The 24,018-nt window shown below is 39.8% G+C and overlaps 1 long non-coding RNA gene across 1 annotated transcript in view; it reads left to right on the top strand.

Moving 5' to 3' along the window:
- Positions 1–24,018, top strand: part of LOC111871572 — a 374,128-nt gene that overhangs the window by 205,902 nt on the left and 144,208 nt on the right. The window lies entirely within an intron of this gene.

Genomic DNA, 24,018 nt, shown 5'->3' on the forward strand with positions numbered 1-24,018 from the left:
TAGAATATATTGCAATCTAGGTCCTTACTTTATGCCTTGCACCAGACTGAATATTATTATCATTGTGGAAACTAAAGACACTTAGTTTAAAATGTAATTGAATTTATTTGAAGTGTTTTAAATTTCACGCGGTAGCGTAGTTGTTGAGGCATTATGCTACAAGCTGGAAGGTCGCTGGTTCGAGTTCTGATATGGTGGATTTTTCAATTTATCTAATCCTTCCAGCCGCACTATGGCCCTGGGTTAGACTCATCCTCTAACAGAAATATTTACCAGGAACCTTCCTCGGGAGTAAAAAACGGCCGGTACGTAAGGCTGACAAACTTACCGCCATCTGTGAGCCGAAAATGAGAAAATGTGCTAGCCTCGACGTCTCACAACCCTATGGGCCTTCACGACCTGTTACAGGGATAGCTTTACCTTCTTAGCTTTTACTTGCTCATAATGGTGAGAATGAGTTCATAATTTTTTAAACTTCTGTGCTATAAGGAGGTGAGTGATTCTTTAGAGTCTGTCAAATTTACCCATCAGTATAATTTAAATATGAGGCTGCATGTGCCCTAAGGTTACCCTGGAAATTCTATTTTAGAGAAAAATGGATTAAACTTCAGCCAATAAAATCCCTGTCTCCCAGTCCGTCATCAGCGATAGTGGTTTAATGAAAATGGAAAACACCCACAATTACTGGGTTTCTGGATTTCGTCCATCATCCGGTATTCTAGAAGCTAGAAAACCCAACCAATCTTCTGGTGAGGGCTGGGGAGACACATACTCTATTGGATCCCTGCCCCAGTGACTGAGGTTGTCTTTCTAAGGAACCTAACATAGTAGGTGTCTCCCCCACACATAACCTGAGGACGGAAACATAACCAGTTTCCGAAACGTTATGTCCCCTGTGTTTTTTATAGTACCATACGATGGACATAGCCCAAGACCCAGTTATCCTGAGTGTTATATACCATCATAAGGACCCTTTCAAATCTGAATGAATGAAACTGTTCACGTTTGTTTTTGTGCGTACAAATGTATTATGTTATAAATTTCATATATTTGAAACGTTTGATGTTGAAACTGATCCATTTAAAGTTAAACTTAACGGTATCATATTTAGTTATGTTGATTTGAAATTTTGATATCGTGTATAATTTATATATCAACTCCTGGTGTGAGAAACGATACAGTTTTTTTTTTCACGGAGCTTATACTAATAATCATATTACAATCAGTCATTCTGGTTACTGTATTCTGATATTTTGTATAATTGATAAAATAAAATTTATTGTTTTAGTTCTTTTTGTTGTTTATTTTTATCTTTGCTCATTTAACTATGAACTTTATTTTGTAATTCTGTGTGTGAGGGGTCATTGGGTTTATCCGTCTTGGTTTCTATAATTCGTGCTTTTGGTAATGGTTATTTTCAGTCCTATAGAATTTTACAATGTTAAGGTTTTTATTTCCATTTTCTTATCCCTTTGTATTTTTAAATGGTAGGTGGTGATTAGGGCCGGTCACAGTAGCTGAGCGGTCTAAGGCATATATTGTCTTCGCTCGCTTTGAAACCGGAATCGTGGGTTCGAATCCCACTCAGGGCATGGATGCTTAGTTTGTGTGTGTGTGTGCGTTTTTCTCTGTTTGTGTACAAGCAGAGGCCTTGCGACGAGCTGATCACCCGCCCAAAGAGTCCTACCGAAAGTGTAAGATCTAGAAAAACCGAAGTGAACGGAAAAGTTCATGGAGGTAGGCCTAGGTCCACTGGGGCTGTAGTGCCAAGGAAAAAAAAAGGATGGTGATTAGTTCATTCTTAATTTTTTATTATTACTTTCTTTTTCTTTTTTACTTTTCCTTATTTTATAGGATGAGGAAATCTTGGTTATATATTTGGTTGTGATTATCTTTCTTATGGGCTGAATTTGTTAAGATTTTGGATTTGTGTTTTGATGATTACAGCCAGAGAGTCTATTTTGAGTTCCTTTTATCATCCAGGTTTATTCCTATTTTTTGTTGTTTTGTTGATCATTTTTTTATTTTGCACTTTTGGAAGAGTAAATTTATTTTCTTTTTATCTTTTCTTTGAAAGTAGACTTATTCCCACTGTTTCCAATAATAGAATTCATATTTGTACCGATCAAGTAATTTCAGTTTAACCACTTTTTCAGCATTGATTAAGAGCCCGCGTTCTAAGGTTGAGCATGCGCAGTGATCCCCAGTTCTGATCTTCCTAAAAGCACTGATATTCGAACCCAATTAACTTTGCCTTGTAGCCATGCGGGTTGCAGTTTTGGAGTAGGATCGAAAGCACTCTCTAAAATATGCTGGGTAAGGGAATCAATTGAATTCCAAAGGCAGAAAATTTCAAACACCCATAATTCAATCCAATTCAATTCAATTCTTTATTATTTATGTGCTGAACCAACAGTCGTAAGGCCAATTACAGACTCAGCACAGTGTAGATAGAAGTAGTTACATACTGGACAAAAACAACATACAACACAACACACAATAATAATAAAATTAAGTCTTTTGTTTATTTTATTCTTACTCAACGGCCCAAAGACCAATTATTTTAAGTACGAATAAAAGTAATAAATGAAAACTTTACACAAGAATTTAATAATAATTACTTTCAGTTTTTTTATATTGCTAGTGGGGTGGGACTAAGTTCCTTGTACTGCGGCCACTTCTGGCCTATTGTACCAGCCCCAGATGATAGGTGAGGGTGATTGTGGAGCAATTGGTGGAATGAAGATTGGCAGGGGAAACCGAAGTACTCGGAGAAAACCTGCCCCAGCGCCTCTTTGTCCACCACAAATCCCATTTGACCAGACCCGGGATCGAATCCGGGTCTCCGCGATGGGAAGCCAACGACTAACCGCTTGAGCTTGGACGCGGCCCAATTTCAGTTCTTAATGTATTTACTTGCTTACTTAACAGCCAAAAAGCAACTTCTAAAACAAACACGAACAAAAAAAGGAAAGACAAAAATATAACACGCAAAAAAAAAAGAGACAAAGTATATGATACAATTTAAAGAATAACAGAACTTCAACAAGTCCAATCACAATTTAAAGAATCACGAATGCCAAATGTTATTAAATTAAAAGAACTGCAACGAGCAGGCATACCGAAATGGACCCTGGAAAGCAACATTATTGGAAATAGGTCTGCAGGGAAGGCTAAGGAAAGATCAGATAATGGAATGGAAAGAGACTGTATAGAAATTTTGATAGTGAGGGACTGGTAAGGGTAAGTTCTAGTCAGACCCGCTTGGAGGCGTCATTTATAGGAGACCAAGGCTCGAACTCGGACTACCGCTCTGTGGAAAAGTAAGAAAGAAGAAGAAATACAATAACGCCAATACTGTATATGCATATATACATACATTCATATTGAATATAATTAATATTCCATAACAATAGTCTTATCGTCATCATAGAGAATAACATTTCATATCTTAAGAATTCAAAATATCCACGAAATTGTTACGTGATGAGGCTTAGGGACAAAGTTTGACTCTATCTCATAAACGGAATATCCTGTAACATGCTGTAGAAATATAGCGTAATATAATAATAATAATAACAAACAAAAACAAACTCTATGGCCTGTAGTTCGCAAGCGAACTATACCGACCGAGCGACCGCCGCTTGTCGGCGAATTTAGCTCCAACTTTTACGGATAGAGGGTGTCCCGAGATCCCCACCGTCGTTAATCGAGGTATTCTAGACCGGAGCCGCTATTTTCTTGAAACATTTCCTCAGTTATCCTCATGAGGCTGAGTGGACCCCGTTCCAGGTCCACTACTATGTAGAAACTCTGGTAACGCCTGGAATCGAATCCGGGACCTCTGAATCTGTAGCCAGGAACTCTGACTACCTGACCATAGAGGCGGCCAATAATTCAATTCAATTCTTCAATTCAATTCAATTCAATTCTTTATTATTTATGTGCTGAGCCAACAGCCGCAAGGCCAATTATAGACTATAATAATAATAATAACATAGTCGTAAATATTAATAATTAACTAATATTAATAATACAGAATATCAACTGACCGATGCAGGTTTATAAAAGGTGGGAAAGCTCTACCATTACAGTACTTAATCAGTTCTTGCTACCAATAATTCTACTATAAGATAATTTTGTGGCTTTAAATGTCAATAAAATTGAACCCAACATAGTGTACGTTTGTTCAACATATAATCTGAACGAGGAGACATTGTTAATTCAAGAGAGTGGTTCGAATTAATTGCAGTGAACACTAGCCGTATGTTAGCTAAGACTCTGTTTGCCTAATACAATACGTATCTGCATAATGGAAATGAACTAAGCACACAAATTACTGGCGTGTATGTAAAATGATACAGATGTCACGTGTCATGTCAACAGTCGATATGTAACTGTCATAATGCAAGTATACTGTGAACCATTTAACAATCGTGGTTGATGTGATAAATGTTTGTTAAGTCTTATTTAACATCGTGAAATGTGTATGAATCAAGACAACAGTTGAAAGTCTATACCGCAAATTAAATCGTTTAAATAATATTTAAACCAGCAGTGGAATTAGTTCAAAATATCAATACAAACCGTATATGGTTCGTGTAGATGAAGATCCACTCAGTATTATTAATGTTAGTGATTCAACTCGTAGTGGATAAGGCGGATGAGACATTCAGTATGCATGTTGGACTTGAATAAGAGAGTGCCTGGGCTATTATTTTTATTATTATTTAGAGAGGGTGGGTTTCCCCATGCACCGCGACCAGTTTGATCTATTGTGCTTCCCTCTATGATATTCTACCAGTCTCTATACCCTACCGATAAATGGTGCGTACCATCAGTCCCGCCGAGCAAGCGAGTTCGGCCACTTGCTTAGCGGTGTCTATAATGCTTCCCCCATCTATCGGAGGCCTTAGAGACTATTGTTGGGCGGGAAACGTCTTGGAATTTGGCTCGGTGATCCCCTTTGGGGATATGAGGTTCTTTTACGTGCCGTAAAGTTACGACACGGGACACACAGCTTAAAGTCGTGCCTTTGGCTAATTTTTGCCACTTTGTCGACATTATTGTAGAGAGACGAAGGAATTCTGTCAGGAGACACATTATCCTGATCTAAAACGGAACCATACTGTAATGTTTATCTTGTCTTAGAGTAGACATTTTAAGTTTGTCACGATACTGAAGTTTGTTTCTTTTGTGTTTCAATGCACTGTTCTGTCCTTGCGTCTGGCAGTACTCACCGTTTCGCCACACTCGAACGCTGGACGACGCTTCTAGGCTCACTTCCACGCTCAGCTCACCTGAATTGATTCAGGTTGCGAATTCCACACAATTTTATTCGAAACTTCTGGGGGCCGGCCTCGCGGGCTACACGCTTCGAGGACAATATGGAGGCCGGCACGTGAGTACGAAGTGAAGAAACTTTGAGAGGTAGGCGTGAGCCGCTGACATGTGACTAGCCTGTTACCGGAATGTAGGTGACACCGCTGCACTAAATTACCTAGCGGGCTCTCTCAAGCGGTAGGACGTCCGACTTTTATTGGCGAGATGCTCCTTTCGAATCAAGATCGGACTAACCTGTCTTATATTTCTCGTGTTTTTCCTCAGCCTCTTCACGAACTTGTTAGGATTTTATATCGAACTAGACCACAGTAGCTCCTTTCCATTTCATTACTCCCCGACATCTTGCCATTCAGCTTTATAAAATCTGAGCTAATGATAGAACTGTCCCTGTAACAGGCCGTGGAGGCCCATAGGCTACTGAGACATCGAGGCTCCTACATTTTCCTAGACATTCAATTCACAGATGGCGGTGAGGTTATCAGCCTTACACGCCAGTCGTCCTTTACCTCCAGGAAGATTCCTGAAAATAATTTCTGTTAGAGGCTGAGTCGATCCTAGGGCCATATTTCGGCTGGAAGGATTAGGTCAATTCAAAAAAATCCACCTCATCGGGACTGAACCCGCGATCTTCAGGCTTGTAGCGTAGTGCCTCAACCATTTACGTTCAGAGCTACTGATGGCTTCGTTAAATTAATCATAAATAAATAAAAGGCACCAATCTAAGTTGCTATACATAAGGCTTATATAGTGGGACATCCTGGTATTTATTTGGTTATCAGATTAATTTATTAAAAAATAATTCATTTATGGTTGAACTGATTTGCTTTAAATAACTGAATGAGTGGCTTTTTGACGATGGTGTGATGCATTGCTTCATATTTTGAACATCTCCGGATATCAGAATTTAATAACTACAAGCATTACGTTTCGGGCATTAGTTCTCTGTCGTCCTGAGATTACTACAGAACCCCTGCTCTGTTGGGGGGACGCGGTAGCGTTGAGGCACTGTGACACAAGCCGGAAGGTGGCGAGATCGAATCCCGATGAGGTTGATATTTTTTAAATTTATCTAATCCTTCCAGCCGCACCATGGCGCTGGATTCGACTCAGCCTCTAACAGAAAGGAGTACCAGGAATATTCATGGGGGTAAAGGGCGGCTGACGCGTAAGGCTGACAACCTCACCATCATGTGTGAGCCGATTGTCTAGAAAATGTGGGAACCTCAACATCTCACAACCCTGTGGGCCTCCACAAGTTTTGTTTTGTATGCTGTTCATCTGGAGACGGAAATAAAACCGGTTTGCAAAACGTAACATATTTAGTTAACTCTAATGAACTGAAAAAGTGAAACCTAGTAATCCCCCCCCCCAAAAAAAATATTTTTTCGGAAATTTTGAACTGGATTGAACTGACACAAAGTAGAGTTAAGGTTACACAAGGGAAGTGACGAAACTTTAGATAAGAAATATCTTGAATATTTTTAGTTGCATCTCCGAAAAGTTAGATGGTGTTAGTTTATGTAGACAAGCTGCAAAATGAAGATATGTTTCTAAGTGAAATATTAATTTTTTCTTCTTAATAAAAAGATGGAAGAGGCGAGAGTCAACTGGATCGATTTCTTTTGAAGAGCTGAAAGATGAGCGAAACCTGAAACAAGTTTAAATTCTGCATAAAAATAGGACTGAACTAAGAAGATCTTGGGAGAAGCGTTGGGATCAGCTTTACAAATTTGGAGCTCGAACGACTCGAAAAACCTAATGGATAACGCTGATGAAATCGAAAACAACTGACATTTTCAGGTGTCACGGTGGTGGCTGTAAAAGGTGCTGACCTCTGCAATGTGAAGCCTGGTAGATTGTGAGAAACACGGAGCTTCTGTTTTTATGGTAGAATTCTGATCATAAAGATGGAACAAACGGTTATTCCGAAACGTAGTTATCTTCCTGCCGAAGTAATTACTTTTTTTTATTGCTAGTGCGGTCCCTTGTACTGCGGCCACTTCTGGACTATTGTACCAGCCCCAGATGATATGTGAGGGTGATTGTGGAGAAATTGGTGGAATGAAGATTGGCAGGGGAAACCGAAGTACTCGGAGAAAACCTGCCCCAGCGCCACTTTGTCCACCACAAATCTCACTTGACCAGAGCCGGGATCGAAGCCGGGCCGCCGCGGTGGGAAGCCAGCTACTAACCGCTTGAGAACTACTTACTTACTTAATCCGTTCCTCTTATACCTCACGGTGTCGAGGTTGTTTTTTCATTTTGATCATTTTACAGACGGTAGGACTCCTTGGATGGGTGATCAGCTCGTCGCAAGGCCTCTGCCTAAACACAGGACAGCACAAACACAGAATAAGGACATGCTAAACATCCATGCGTTATGTGGAATTCGAACCCACTATCCCGGCTTCCGAGTAAACGAAGACAGTAAATAATTTAGACCGTTCAGCTACCGTGACCAGCTCTGCCGAACTATATGAGTCTAAAATCCTCAAAGGCAGAAACCATGAAAATAACTGACACTGTGCTATTTATTTTCAAAAGAGGATCCCAGAAAACACCCTTAAATGAAAAAGTATATAAATGGGACGATTTTCTCTAAGCCACAGTTTTCTGAGCGCAGTTCATTAATCTCTTGTAAATACGGGGAAATTAAAGGCAAAGAGGGGATGTCTTCTAGGGTAAAAACCATATTCTACTTTATAGGGCGAAATACCTCGTATTAGTGGATTATCGTGTTAAGTCGGTGTTCAACGGATTACATTAGCAACAAATACAAAACAACATCTGCACCCCTAACACTCACCCCTAAACACAACTGCATTTGTATAATGCACATAAAGTTTCGACCTGCCTATTACATTGGCAATCAATTGCGATTTATTCGAAGATATCCTAAGAAAATGTTCCTTTCAACAACAGGGTTCGCTCTTACACAACCGCACTGCGCTTTATCCCACACTCTCCCTCGTTAGCTGTATAGTCAATGTTAGTAGACCCAGTGAAATGGTAAACGTGCATTAACGGTGTCCCCATTAGCTTAATTACAAGTGTGAAACGTACAGTCATCTCAAGAAACTTGACTCTATTCACAAGAGTTGAAATTCTCATGCTGTAACCCTGAATATTATTGTCTTCTGGGATTTAGCGCCCTGTAGTCGGGTAGATTGTTACCAATTCCACTATCTTCTTCCTTGAAGACGGACTTAGTCGGTCTCTCCGAAACGCTTTTAAAGATATACCAGATTACAGGTACTCTCTTCTTTTTTCGGTTTTGTACAAAATTTTTAACTAATTGTTTTCTTGTTAAATTACAAAAAAAAAACCTTGCAATTTTTTTTATTTAAAATCATACTCGAGATAGCTGAGTTAGTAACCGGCTACGTATTATAGAATGATTTGACACCGTCCAGTGTGACTCAAATATATACTATACGAATGCGTCACATGTTTCGGTCAGAAAATGACCATCCTCAGGAGGCACAACAACATGTTGAGGAAACTACTATTATATTTAGTATGTTATCATTATTATTATTATATGTTGAAGGAGACCACAGGGAAGACCAAGGCGTAGGTGGGTGGACAATATTAGAATGGATCTTAGAGAGATAGGATGGGATGGTATGGATTGGATAAATCTGGCTCAGGATAGGGACCAGTAGAGGGCTCTTGTGAACACGGTGATGAACCTTCGGGTTCCATAAAATGCTGGGAAATTCTTGAGTAGCTGCAGAATTTGCGGCTCCTCAAGAAGGGCTCAGCTTCATGAGTAAGTAAGTAAGTATTATTATTTATTATGTTACCATTATATTGAAGGAACTGAAATATACGTATTAATTTAGTAGCAAATTCAGAGAACTGAAGCAGAAGGTATGGTATATGTAAATTTGTTTAGGTTTACCTTGTTAGGTGACATGTTATTCATATGTACCTACAATTAATGCCACTGATCTGAAAATCTAGACTGTTTAATCCTCTAGAAATCTAACCTGCACCATGCTGCCGACAAATAATTCTGATGTTTGTTGTACTCTGAGAAAGAAATGGCAATGAAAAGAAGGAAAATTATTGAAGATAGTATGAAAATGCAGTCGTTTGCAGTTCAGTCAGTCAGCCAATCAATCAATCAATCCGTTATGTGCGACGTCACTGTGGTTACTCCAAGTGTCAAGAAGTGAGACATATTTCGTGTAATGCGACCGTGACTGGTACCAAATTTGTTGATCTCAGTGTTCATCCATGCCCAAGATTCATTACCCACTGTTAATTTAGTTTGTGACTCTCAGAGTTTTCATCGCCGCGAACGATGCACGGTATGTCTTTTCACAACCGATGCTTCTTAGTTGAATATATACGTCATTGGTGTGTGGGATTATTCGTGAAAATAAACATGCTCCACCCTCTTTTGATACTGTAATCAAATCACTTGCTGCATCACAAGAATTGAAGTTGTAAATTATCATGAAACTCTAAACCAAAGTTTCTTTCTATGCTGAAGAGTTCAGTTACAAGAGTGAGCCCGACTCTGTACAAATAATGGTCTCAATATATGTATATTCGAGAAAAAAATTTATTCAAATCTCGCTCGCTTAATCTGCTATGACTGGTGCTATTTCCGGTTTCCGTCAGTTTCTCTAGGTAAATTCTGTGGTAGTATATTGGTATAGGCCGATTACGGTAGGCGAGCAGTCTAAGGAATGATATACTGTTTTCACTCGCTTGGAAGCCGGGATCGTGGGTTCGAATCCCACATAATGCATGGATATTTGTTATGTGTATGTGTTTGTGATGCCCTGGGTTCAGGTAGAGGCCTTGCGACGAACTGATCACCCGTCCAAGAAGTCCTACCGTGTGTAAAATGATCATGAAACTGAAAATCAGAGGCCAGGGCCCAATGGGGCTGTAGAGTCAGTGGGGAAAAAAAAATGGAATAGGCCACGATAGTCTCGAAATCATCAATTACATTTATCAACCTATCTGAATACAACGAACAGAGATGCAGGACTACAACGAATTAGGTCCGATTATAAAACGATATATCTCGGCCGTAGCATGGGACGTGTAAAGAAACTTACTAACTCCTCTGTCATGTCATCAGCCGTGTTTAAACAGCAACGTATTTATTCATCTTTATCTTGAGGTCTGACATCCAATGAATAATCACTGGTATAACAGCTGCCAATCAAAGTTGCTACCATGAAGTTTATAATAACTTCCCCGCTTTTAAAAATCCGTAAGAAAGTGTTCGTGGGAGGACTGCTTCAGACAGGTCCCTTACAGCCTGGGATTTATCTAGGGTTAAAACACGACAAGATTAATTGCTTCGAAAGAGCCCTTTAAGAATTCCTTATAGTTAAAATGGGGAATTAATTTAAACCTTTATATGGCAACGGTAAGTATGACTACCAACCGCTTTAACGTTTAGCATTGCAGCATTTCGCAATGAGATCTTTTTCGAGGGATTTGTGTTCTAAGAGCAAATAGGGACTGTTATGTAAGCGTCATTATTCAGCTTATGTTTATAATGGAGGGGCATCTTATTTCCTGTGAGGTTGTAAATGAATTTCAAAATATTTTATTTAGGGAGAAGGAGGTTTGTCGTTATAAATGGAAAATTGTAAATGGAAATTTGCGTGATGAATATAATCGCATTTATATTTTTACACATCTGAATACCCATTGGCAATGATGAATACAAAAATTCTGAAGAAGAGTGATGATAAATTTCCGGTCACGGTAGCCCAGCGGTCTAAGGCATGCACTGTCTTCGCTCGTTCGGAAGCCGGGATCGTGGGTTCGGATCTGTTTCCTGTGAGGTAGAAACTGAATTCTTATATATTATTCTTATACACTGCCGGTCACGGTAGCCGAGCGGTCTAAGGCATGTACTGTCTTCACTCGCTCTGAATCCGGGATGGCTGGTTCGAATCCCACTCAGGGCATGGATGTGTGTGTGTGCGTTTTTCTGTACTTGTATACTGGCAGAGGTATTCCGACGAGCTAATCACCGGCACAAGGAGTCATGGCGAATGTGTAAGATCTAGTAAACCGAAGTGAAACGGAGAGTTTCATGGAGGTAGGCCAAGGCCCAAATTGGGGCTGTAGCGCCAAAGGAAAAAAAAAAGGAAAGTAATTATCGTATTCACTGCTCTTCTTTCTGAACGTAATATAGTGTCTGAATTGTCTTGCAGTGAGAATGTTTTCCATGTATTTTTATTTTGGTATGTCTTACATAAAATGAAAGAAAATGTTTAGATAAACAAAAGAAATGCCGAGAGGAAATCACCTCTTCAAGTGGAATTAAGGTAAGAATATGAAGGAAGGTTAATAAACCCAAAAATGTAGCACACATGAGATAATATGATATGCATGTAATATTTTGGTTGGAAAAACTTATGGGAAGAAGCCATGAGAGGAAAAGTCAGTGGGATTCTTGTTCAAATATTAAATCGAAGTATTAAAATGGATCTTATAATCTTGTTATTTAACGCTATCTCGGCTACAGAGTTTTATATAATTTTGAATGCTTGTATGGTTGTGAATAATGGCTCAGAAAAATGAAAAGAAACTCCGGTGGTCTGTTGGTTGGAGTAATTTATTATTATTCCAAAGGTCCCGGTTCGATCTCAGCCCTAGCCAATAATAAAACAAAATAGTAAGTATACTAACCAATTACATGAAAACTGTAGAAAGGCAAATATTGTAGCGTCGTGCGTAGCAAATGAACCCCAGACAGTGGGCAGTTTCTAACACAATATTCATATAATCCATTCATATTGCTAGACACACCACAAAATAAGAGTAAGACAAATATTTAAAGAAAGAGAGAAAATATATCTCTTTCAGAATAGGAACTGGGCTACGAGTTGGACGTCCAAGTATGTGGGCTCGACTCCCGGCATGGGAGAATTCTATCTCCTAGTTCTGCGTCTCGCCTACTCTCGTATCTAACTAGTAACGGGGACTTACACAAATTGTAAGTTTGCCGGTGCCTGAAGCTGACTACTCATGCCGATCTAGTGCTGATGTTACTGCCTGGAGATGAGTTTCCACTCCTCCATACGTCTTAATGGTCTGGTTCTTAATTAAGCATATGGATAAATTTAACTTTTGTTTGAAGGAAATAATTCCTGCCTTCCCTTTTAGTCTGAATGGGAAGATGAAAATGCACTAAGAAATATTTCATAATGTATGCCGTTCATCCAAGGATATTGGTGGTAAAGCCTGAAGGAAGGAGACCACTGGGAAGACCAAGACGTAAGTGGATAGACAATATTAAAATGGATCTTAGAGGGATACGGTGGGATGATATGGATTGGATTGATCTGGCTTAGAATAGAGAGAAGTTGAGGGCTCTTGTGATCACGGTAATGTACTTTCGGGTGCCATAAAATGGTGGGAAGTTCTTGAGTAGCTACACAAGAAGGGCTCATGTCCATGACTGGGTGGATGTCTGTTAATGTCCAGATTTGTTTGTCCTTATCAATATAGCTCTCTCTCTCTCTTTCGATGTAAACAAGGACGGGAAGAGGATCTGATGTTTCGAGTTCCTCCCCCCACCCTCTTCTACCTTTCTTCTACGCCTTTATCGGTTGTCTCTCTTGTGTGCCTTCTATTCTCTGAACTTGTTTGTTAAGACAAACGATTGTCTCCACTAATTCGTCCCATTCTTTTGTTTCTGCACCGTCGAATTTAGTGATTTATTCCCTGCCACCAACTTCCTTGGTTCCGTCCTTTCTGCTCTGTTGCACGCCTGCATCTCCTTAGTACTGGTGATATGGTGCAGAATTTCGAGAAGTCAGGAGAATACCCGATCATGTTTCAATGGTTAATTCCCCCCTCCCCCGGCATCATACTTTAGCATTGAAACTTAATAAATGGCTTCTTATTATTCAGTATCAAAGCATCACTTTCTGAATGGAAGAATTGAGTTGAAAGAGATTAAATTGGTTCAAGACATTTTTAACCATTGATTATAAATCGGTATTTAATTAATTATGAGTGAGATATCAGTAGATAAAACGTCCTTTAGAATGTGCATAATTATATACTTATTTCATTCAACGGAAATCTCATATATAATACATAACATGGTGCTCCGATAAGAAATTTCTTGCTTGTAATGCCTTGTAGCACGGGTTTCGTTCCAATAATTTTTTTAAGAATTAATTTCCCACGCCTGACAAACAAATTACGCCTCCATTACACAGTCTAGTTGCTAATTCTCTTTTGAGGTAGCATATGCTGTTCATTCTGAGAACCACGTTTCAGTGTTTTAATGCTAAGCAATGTGAGGCTGTAGTGTAGTTGGTTGAGGCACTATGTTACAAGCTGGAAGGATAGGGTTCAAGTTCCGATGATGTCATTGAATTTTTCTCAATTGACCTAACCCTTCCAGCCGCACTATGGCCCTGGGGTCGATTCAGCCTCTAACAGAAATGAGTACCAGGAATCTTCTTGGAATATACTTGAGGGTAAAGGGAAACCGGCGCGTTGGGCTGACAACCTTGCCGCCATCTATGAGCCTATTGTCTAGAAAATATGAGGACCTCGATGTCTCACAATCTTATGGGCCTTCACGGCCTGTTACAGGGATAGCTTTACGTTTTACTTTTATGTGATGTATACAGCTACAACTTTCCCTTATATTTTTCAACCTGTTTTAATTATATTCACTTGGTTATGACAGAGAGTGATATACCGTATTTACGTATGTATAGGCCGCACATTTTTTGCCAAAAATTCGAGAGGAAAACTGGGATGCGGCTTATATTCGAAATATTCGAAATCACACTTCATTTAAAAAAAAAATGATATTCATAATTAGTAATACAGGGTGTTCTACTCCTGAAATAATATTCCAAGAAAATTATTTTTTCTATAATTTCTGTCTGAAAATTGTGCTGCGGCCTATACACACACGCGGCCTATACATGCGTAAATACGGTACTTAAATGTGTAAAGATCGTGGTGCATGATATTAAACCTGTAAAATTTGAAGTAATGCTTATGAAAATATACAGCATTAACTGACAAAATTATAAATTCATTACTCTGTAACCAGCGAAGTGATAATAGGCCCCGTGGTCAGTGCTGTCGCACAACGAAGCCAGGGATGGTAGATGAGTGTGGTGCAGGAGTGGAATAATGATTAGCAAGGGAAAATAGAAGAAACTTATAGGTACATTTGCTCAGGTGTAACCACGACTCTCAGTGAAGTCACCTGCAATCCAACGTCGGGATTTTTCGGCAAGAAGGCAGCTCCTGAACACCTGAGTTATGGAAAGATCAAATGATTATAGTATTTCTACGAATACTTACACAGAGTTTCCTATCAAATAACTACCCTAACCTTGACTATGACTTTGTTTCTTTCCTTTTACATGTTTAGATCCGTTAGGTACGTCACTAGCAGACGTAATATCGAAAATGTCATTATTTGCTGAAATGAATGTACAAGCATTTCCGTCTGCTCTGTTGCCGCAGTGAAACGTAACACTACGGTAACAGGGTTGCCACCACAAGTCTCACTGTTTCGTTGCTATTTATCCTTCTGTGGCCTTGGTCTGGTCCGACAATCTCTTCATTAGTCGCCTATCTATTTATCTATCTATCTGTCTGTCTGTCCGTCCCTCTATCTATCTATCTATCTATCTATCTATCTATCTATCTATCTATCTATCCATAAACTATACAGTCAGTAGGTCTCCTTGGACGGGGGATCAGCCCGTGGCAAGGTCGATTCCTACACACAGAGCAACATAAACACAGAATAAACGCACACGAACATCCATTCCTGGAGTGGGATTCGAACCCACGATACCAGTGTTCTAGCGGGCGATGACGGTTCTAGCTATAGACCGTGCGGCTACTGTGATCGGCTCGTTAGTCACCTAGGACTCCTATTTCCCCGTTGGTGCTATTGCTAAGCATGCTCATGACTGAGTATTCTTCCATTTTTCTAGATATTGCAACCGGCTGTTTATAGAATTTTATAGCTATCTATTTAAGCTAAAAGTGTTTCAGTTTCTTAACGTGTGGGTTACTTTACGACAATGTCGGTGGGTATATATATATAGGGTCGAATGCTGGAATCATTAATAATTAATTAATTTAAGGGTATTTGGAAGGAATCCCTGAATTTGATTGAAAGGACTGGAGAAAATCACGAAGCACTTCAGTTATGATAGTTTGTGTCCAGGCAGAGATTCGAAGGGCCACCTCTCGAGTACGATTCTAAAGAATTGCAGCTGGGATACTTCTTTCCGCGCCACTTTTCTTTCATCTCTGTCTGGGGGCCCCTGTCCTGCATCCTCTCTGATACTGTCCCGGCAGTCAGGAAAGGGCGTCGATTTATTTAAGAACGAATGATTAGCTTAATGTTTGTTCCTAAGAATTCCCCTTCTCATAACCTTTTCGTTTATATTTTTTCTTCTTTGTGCCCTTATTCCCCCCCCCCCTTTTTTTTGTACATTTGCCACTTTCTTCTTCCATACAGCCATTCATTCTGTATCCCTTTTACTGTTGTAATTTTAAGATTGGCGGACTAATTCTGGCACAGAAACTGAAAAGTTGAAAGGAAATTTGACACAAATTTATTCCCCTCCTCCCAGTAATCCATTAAAATATTCTGCGAGCATTTTTTTTCGACAGTCGAGATTAATTCTTTTGATATTTGTTATAGAAACATTCCTTTTCAGATAAACTCCCAGACTTGCAGGGATGAACAGACGTACGTGAATTGAAAACAGTAGATATTAAAGCGAACGGCTTTCTTTTCAATACTCGTCTTTATTTTCCGTGCCCGCGTCAAACTGTTACTGAAAGCAATTTCACAGAAAGGAAGATTACTTCTTGTGAGATGTAAGGGCTTGTAGTCTGGTATGAAAGTACCACTGTTATGGAGGAACCTTCTGTCTTCATGTTCAGGGAAGAAAAATCAGTAATTTTATAGAAAGGATTATCACTCTCTTCTGGGATTTGTCATCTTTTAGTCTGGTAGCAAAAGGGTAAAGGTATCCCTGTAACAGACCGTGGAGGCCCATAGGGTTGTGAAACGTTGAGGCTCCCACATTTTCTAGACAATCGGCTCACAGATGGCGGTGAAGATGTCAGCCTCACCCGTCGGCCGCCCTTTACCCCCAGGAATATTCCTGGTAATCATTTCTGTTAGAGGCTGAGTGACCCCAGGGCCATAGTGAGGCCACCTCATCGGGATTCGGTCCCGCGACCTTCCTGCTTGTATCATAAAGCCTCAACTAACTAGACTACAGCGTGTCCCGTAGTCTGGTAGAAATATTCCAAAGTTACAGACGACCTAACTATATTTATTTCCAGGGTAAACACGAAACAATTTTGATTTTACTGAAAGGAAGCTTACTGCCTTCCTGGATATGATGCCGTTTAGTTTGGTAGATATATACCAATGTTACGAGGGCAACCGCTGCCTCCGTCTTCATGGCTGAACAAGAAGACATAAGATGAAGGAATTAGGTGCCTACTAGACGTTGACACTTTTCTACCAAACTATATGGCGTCATAGCCAGAACACGGTATTGTTCATACAGATTGTCGTGACAACCTCAAATATAAATATTGTAACGTGTCTGCTGTGTGACGCGACATGAGTAAATTGCGTGGGTCCTCGGAACTTAACGAATCCTTTTATTGGACGTCTATTTGTACACACACTCGTACAGTTATCCACTTATGACACTCTTACATCTCTCTGGAACTCTTCTGCTACAGTCGAAGCCAACCTGAAGACTGTCTACTACTGACCTCTTTGAAGGTCAAACACAAACTACACTCGTCTCAAAGTCAAAGTCATATTGCGACTGACGATCAGTCAGTCAGTAAGTCTTGGTGTCGAACCCCATCTGGGGCTCATGACCAGATATTTGTTACTCCTTGACCGTTACGGTCTTGTTTTTTGGGGCGCCCTCTTTGACGAGAGGATGGGTCTGTCTTTTATATATGCTGCTGGTCCTTGCCAGCCACTCTCGACCATATTTTACTCCCTCAGTTTTGAGACTTCACTTTTCGTCGCCTCCTACGACTCGCAGGGTCACGATGGAGGTATTCGATCCCGCCTCCACACGGGTTTACACTCGGCTCTTGTTGGAGCTGCAGTTTTATAACCTCGTCTCGGACGTTGTTATGCAACGAACCCTCTGTTGTCCTTTCATCTCCGTGGAAGTGCGTTTGTTGCTTAAGGTATTCCTATGCAACGACCCATTGTTACTTCGTTTCCATGGAAGTTCTCTTCCGGATTCACGGCATGCGACAATATGTATATATATGTATATATATATATATATATAGAGAGAGAGAGAGAGAGACAAATATTACAGGTAGTTTTCACACTATGCCCTCAGAACAGCTACAGTTTACTCCACAGACAGACTATCGTTTAATACATGTTCCGTTTTAGAATGGGTTTTGCATGTAAAGGCGAAACCTGACCGAAGCCTCAGAATCATGACACCCCTGAAACACAGCGGAACTCTTTGTGTAATAAAGAGCAGAGAATCAGGTGACAGTGACCATTGTCACTTACAGTGCTACCAACAAAGGCAGTTCAAATAGAAGGGCAGTTGGTACCAAAACAAACTAAAGGCAAAACAAGAAATATTTAGAGGGGACGGGAAACAAAGATGGTCGAATTCGCTAATGTTATGTTTGTACGTTATAAATTTGAAATGAGTCTATTTCTGCACCATCTGATAAGCATCAGTTCACCGTGCGTTTGTGTTCTCGTTTGTGTAAAGCACAAGTTTACGCCCAATCGGTTTTACAAAAAACTGCACGTCAAACAGGTGTAACCGCAATGGAGCCACATCCATGGAAACAACTGTTTGTTAGTGGCTACATCATTTGTTTCAATTGTGCAGCGCTCGGTCGGCTGCACAGGATAACAACGTCCGTACTATCCCTTCATTACTGCCGAGCAGGTTACCGCAGTGTTAGCACTTTGAACTAGTGTCGGGAGGTACCAGCTCCAACTCGTGGGCTTATTATCGGCTACAATTTCTTCTGCGTAAAAATCTTTGCTTTTGAATGAAGAAAATTTGTAAAATTGTATATATCAACTCTTTGTCTGTCCGTCCGCTGTAACGACTCGAGAACTGTCGTAAAGAAAAATTATAGAATTTGATACTGCAAAAATTTACTAAATTTTGCTGACACATCTTAATTTTTATTCAAATCTAGCAGTAATAATCGCTCATTTACATAAAGAACTTCATGCTTTTATGGCCACAGCTTGAGCTTAGTGGGGGGTGGAGTCCAACTGGGTCCACTCGGCACGGCGGCCACTGATTGGCCAATTGTAGCCTGACCCGGCTGATTATGATGATGGAAAATTTGGTGGAATGAAGATTGGCAGGGGAAACCGAAGTGCTCGGAGAAAACCCGCCCCAGCGCCACTTTGTCCACCACAAATCCCACTTGAGTAGACCCGGATCGAAACCGCCATCGCGGTGGGAAGTCAGGGACTAACCGCTTGAGCAATGGCGCGGCCCCATCTTGACCTTAAATCGCCAAATAGTCATTTAACATAAAAACGAAGCTCAATTTTTATTTCCAATATATTTTCCTGATCCCATGTAATTTTCCTTTAAGTTTCCCTTTTTTTTAAGGACACTAAACAACAGTGAACAGACGCTTCATAATTATTACATTATTCATGAATTTTATAAATTTTTGTCCTTAAATATTTCACTCTGGAAGGGGTTGCTTTAGGGTGAAGTACAAAATTCATTTAGATGAAGGTAAAGCTGTCCTTGTACTTAGCTAATTAAACACTATGCTATGAAGATATATGGAGAAATGTAGGTATAATTCCACCATTCTCAACTTGGACACTAGATAGATGTGAATGGTCAGCTTCACGCTTCGGTTGCTCTAACCCACGGTATGCACGACATAGGAGGCTGGGTGGGCCCCAGATTCGGTCTGGATGTTGTGAAGAAAAGAAAAATTTTATCATTTCGAGAATCGAACCCGAACTCTTTAGCCCGTAGCCAGGAGCGTAATCATTTACGCATATTTTTAAAATTGAATTCTTACCTCATGGAGTACACTGTATCTCCATGATGAAGATCAATCAGTTGATTGTGTTCGGGAAAATAATCGATTTTTATTTTGAGGATCATACGAAACAGGTAAATGAGCTCTGTAAGGTTTTAGATTTTCACGTCGGTGACTATGAAGAGAGCAGTCTTCTGGGATGTGGCGCCATGTAGGTATTGTGTTAACCGACGTTTCGGAGGAATGCATCGCCTCCATCTCCCCTTCCTGTCCCTACATAGCTGGGTTTATTCTCGACATTAGTCTATTTGCATTTGCTCACGCTGCTTCTTCGCTTGCGGATTTTGTTACTTTTTCTTCTACCCTGAAGATGGAGGCTATACGTTCCTCCGAAACATCGGTTAACACAATATCTACACGGCGCCACATCCCAGAAGACTGCTTTCTTCAGGTAAATGAGCTCTTTGGATTAATTTTATTATTTCTTTAATTTTAAAGCTGTTGCCTATTCTAACATTGCGCTGTCAAGGAAGAGTATCGCTTGAGACCGTTCTGTCCAGATTCGATACGGAGTCAAGCAGCTGTGGCAACAATGGCTGCTATTTATACTGGATCACGTGAAAAATTAATAGAGGTCGGACAATCTTAGAGAAAAAATTGTACTTGTTACTGCCAAGTTTTAAAATTGGACACTTCTCCTCGCGACGGCGGGGTGCAAAAAGTGACGTGGAAACAAAACCCTCTTCTTTGAGAAGATCGCTTTGTAAGTACTGAGAAGAACAGGGAATTCAAGCATGAAACCTTATTTCCAGAAGAATAATTAATGATGACATAATACTGTGATATTTATGACCTGATACTACAAAATACTTACGAAAATTTTTCATAATTTTTAGTTATTTTATAATGAAAAAATAAGCATGTTATCGTCATGTCCGTGTGTTTATCATAAATAACATTTGAATGAATTGACAGATTTCTGAAAGTATTTGTATTGACGTACACTTTAACTTCATACAAACAAGCACAATGACGTAGTGTCCTTTCGAAATTATGAGGTGGGAGCGGCACTAGCCATATAATTTAACGTATTGAATTTTTGTTTTTTAATAAATTTAATAAATATTTCTAAAAATAGAAAGTATTTAGGGTATATTTTTAGGAATGTAGGACAACATGGCGACCATGCAAAATCTTTCTTCCATATCCTGCCTAATGGCGTTATGTAATGAGCCTATTTAACTTGGCGTATTAAACTCAGTATGGAGATGAAGTATCTTAGATCTTGTTTGAACAGATGTTTCGGTGGACTGCATCGCCTCTGTCTTCAGTTTAGAAAAATCAGCGAGAGAGAAACCAGCGTGAGTAGGTGGCTGCAGACTGAGCCACCAGTGTTAATTAATTGTTGTAAAATGATTTGACAACGCAGTCCAGTGTGACTATGTAATTATATAATGCATTTACATGTTTCGGTCAGTTATGACCGTCTTCAGAAGGCAATAATGACACGTTAAGGAACTACTATTTCATAGATCACGGTACATAAGCTTAAAGTTTTGCATAAAGTTTTTTTAATTAAGTCAGAAGGTGTTGAATTTAAAATATATTATTAATATTCTTAATATTTAAAATATTGAACCGCTGAGGTTTGTGTTTCTCTAAGAACGGGAGATTGGGGTGTTATTTGCCGTCCTCCGATGCCCAGGCAGCGCTGTGTATGATTGGTTAAGGAACTGTGTTGTTAAGTTGTTTCTCATTCCGTTTTGTATTGAGGCAATTTCAAGAGCTCTGAACTAACAGGTTCTAATGTTATTTTGAATTTTAGAGAACACGAAGGAATAGATTGAGTATCCTATGTCTTCTGTGTGTCCGATACCGATAGATTATAAAATAAAGTTTTCTTTTATGGACTTACACATTTTCCAGAAATATCACATATATGCATTAGATTATAGAAAAACCTCTTCAAAGATAATAGGATTTAAATAAAATTGTTCATTATTTCTGATTGGATAAGGAAACAAATAAAACAAAGTAAAAACAAGCGAATATCAGTGACCTGAATCTCCCTCCAGCGGTAAATCACGCAATCACAGGAGCAGAGAGAGATACAAACATATTTACAACACTATTGATGCATATCAAATGAGAAAATGGCCAATTCCCGACACACCGCTCCACCATCGTAGTTTTTGTATGCTGAAGAGGGAAGGGAAGTTTTGTGTATAGCAGTTACACTAGCTGCAAGGCAACAGAATCTAATTAATTTTGCATGAGAATGTACTTCTCCTCATAGTGCCCATTAAACTGAATTAGCTTTCACTCTCTCTCTGTGTGTTCGTCCTTTCGTGTATAGGGCTATCATAGAACTACAGTGCTTGAAGCACGAAGTTAATGCTATGCTTAAAACAACGATCAGCTGCACCGTCCTGTCTTGTAATATATATAGTTATTTATATTTCGCCATGAGAATTAACCAAGAAAATGGAGCATTTCATAAAAAGTCACCTCAAAGCAAGCATTCATGTGTAGTATACTCTGATAAAGTTGACTGATAATCTAACCTGTGAAGGCAATGAAGCCTCTGGCTAATGAACAGTCGTGTAGCAACACATTCACGTGCATGAATACTGCAGTCAGACAACCGCCGGCTTCAGTTCAGGTGTAGGAAAGTGAGAGTTAACAACCTGTTAGTACTAAATAGAAACATAAAGTACATTCTAAGGATTAGCCATGGAATGCTATCGCTAAATATATTGTAAACTGGATACATATGGGCGTGAAACTTTGTCTTTGACATTAAGGGAAGAACATAGATTGAGGGTGTTTGAGAACAGGGTGTTGAGAAAAATGTTTGGACCGAAGAGAGATGAAGTGACAGGAGGTTGAAGAAAACTGCATAATGAGGAGCTTCATAACTTGTACTCTTCTCCATGTATAATTAGAATGATCAAGTCAAGGAAGATGAGACGGACAGGGCATGTAGCACGAATGGGGGATATTGGTGGGAAAGCCAGAAGGAAAGAGATCACTGTGAAGACCAAGGCGTAGGCGGGTGGACAATATAAAATAGATCTTAGAGATATAAGGATAGGATGGTATATATTGGATAGATCTGGCTCAGGATAGGGACCAGTGAAGGGCTCTTGTGAACACGGTAACAAACCTTTGGGTTCCATAAAATGCTGGGAAATTCTTGAGTAGCTGCAGAATTGGCGGCTCCTCCAGAAAGGCTCATCTCCATGATTAAGTAAGTAAGTAAATTAGATCATACACATGGACTGATCTGGCTCAGAACAGGGGCCAGTGGAGGGCTCTTGTGAACACGGTAACGAACCTTTGGATTCCATAAAATGCTGGGAAATTATTGAGTAGCTGCAGAATTAGCGGCTCCTCAAGAAGGGCTCAGCTCCATGAGCAAGCAAGCTACGTATTTGCGGTGCAACCTGAGAATTATCTACGAAACTGAGGACCACTGACAGCCAAGTAGTTGCCCGTGTTTTATCCCGATGTGTCGTTACGGAAATTAGTGTCACAATGTGTTAAAAATCGGGTATGTATTTGGGATATATTTCGAGAGTCAAGGAATTATTTGCATTATATCCTGGTGCCTCATCTTAGATTGGGGGTGCAGTTTTAGGTGCTCTAAAGCACAAATGTAACTGTAAGAGGCATGAGGAAAGAAACAATTGAAATAAAGGACTTTAAATTTCTGTTGGATATGTTACAGTTTTTCGCATCTGTAGACTTAGTAGAGTTCCAAACAAATTAGGTGTATTCAAGCTTAGATCTAATAAGGATGAAATATAGTAGATAAAGACATGGATGGAGGACATTTTACTAAAGACATTAATTATAGTAATAATCGTGGACACGTGCCATCGGTTTTCTTATAGGGACCAATGATGGGTTATTGTAAACATCGCAATGCGCCTTTTGGTATTGCAAACGATTAGAACCTTCTTCACTATGTGAATAGATGTCAACTTGTCGCCAGAAAATGCACTTTTCACTTTTACTGCTCCCCAGTTACTATTATTTAGCAGTGATTTCCGATGTAGAGCTGGGGGTAGAGGTTGAAGTCAGACCTCGTTGTGTTTTTGATCTATGCTAGCCGTGACCGCGTACTAACGAACCTTATATTCGAGCGAATACCCGAATAGTGGTGCATGAATTATTGTGCGCCTAATCTTCAGAGGGTAGGACTCGTTTTTATCTTAATTTATTACGTTTTTGCTTACATCACGCGCCGAACTGAAATTTTCAGAGCCCCAGAGGCGGGTTTATATCCAACTTCCGTCACATTCATTTTGGAGTGGTAGCTTTTGGTCGGACGAAACCCAACGGAAGTAAATATTGCACAAGGCCAGAACATGTCTTTATGTAACGTCTCCTCTAAATACCGATTTGTGCTTATTATTTATAAGATCGCTTCAGTGCCTTTTTAAATTTATTCGAAAGCTTTGTATTTATTTATTTATGATTTATTTAGCAGCACTGTGCTCTAATGGTCAGAATTCCTGCATACAGATCCATTGGTCCCGGGTTCTATTCCCGGCGCTACCAGATTTTCTGAGAAGTAGTGGGTCTAGAATGGGGTCCACTCAGCCTCGTGAGGATAACTGAGGGGCTATTTCAAGG

The sequence above is a fragment of the Cryptotermes secundus genome, unplaced genomic scaffold, assembly GCF_002891405.2.
Source record: "Cryptotermes secundus unplaced genomic scaffold, Csec_1.0 scaffold1720, whole genome shotgun sequence".
Taxonomy (NCBI): domain Eukaryota; kingdom Metazoa; phylum Arthropoda; class Insecta; order Blattodea; family Kalotermitidae; genus Cryptotermes; species Cryptotermes secundus.